This window comes from Gavialis gangeticus, unplaced genomic scaffold (assembly GCF_001723915.1).
Source record: "Gavialis gangeticus isolate Ggan-Ray unplaced genomic scaffold, GavGan_comp1, whole genome shotgun sequence".
In the NCBI taxonomy this organism is placed as follows: domain Eukaryota; kingdom Metazoa; phylum Chordata; order Crocodylia; family Gavialidae; genus Gavialis; species Gavialis gangeticus.
The window spans coordinates 6,239,649-6,240,049 of NW_017729013.1; the positions used below are offsets into that span (position 1 = coordinate 6,239,649).

At 38.9% G+C, this 401-nt stretch overlaps 1 protein-coding gene across 1 annotated transcript in view; it reads left to right on the forward strand.

Annotated features, from left to right (window-relative positions):
* The window catches only part of ZZEF1 (zinc finger ZZ-type and EF-hand domain containing 1), a 120,678-nt gene that overhangs the window by 56,801 nt on the left and 63,476 nt on the right, over positions 1-401 (forward strand). The gene's annotated exons all lie outside the window — the stretch shown is intronic.

Consider the following 401-nt stretch of genomic DNA (forward strand, 5'->3'; position numbering starts at 1 on the left):
GCAAAACCCATAAAATGGTACTTTTTAAAAAAGGTTAATAAATTGCTCCTAACTAATAGAGTATTTTGTTTATTTTATATTGCAATTCATAGTTTAATAGGAAGTGTACCTGAGAGCTGTGTTCTTTTCTTCTGAAGCTGAGCCCACTCCTTTGGTGGCAGTGTGCGCTCCCTGAAACAAAATTGATCCCTCAAATAATGAGGCACTGTTTGAATTCTCAAGGCCTCTTCTGGAGAGGTACTGGGCACCTCAGCTTCTATCACAGTTTTGGAATGAGAGCCTAAATAGCCTGTACTTATAGTACAAATGCATGGAAATTGGCCTTTACCTTCTTTAGGTCACCTGTTATCCAAAGTCACGTGAAATGCATAGGCGAGGTGCTGTAAAGCAATATATACTAG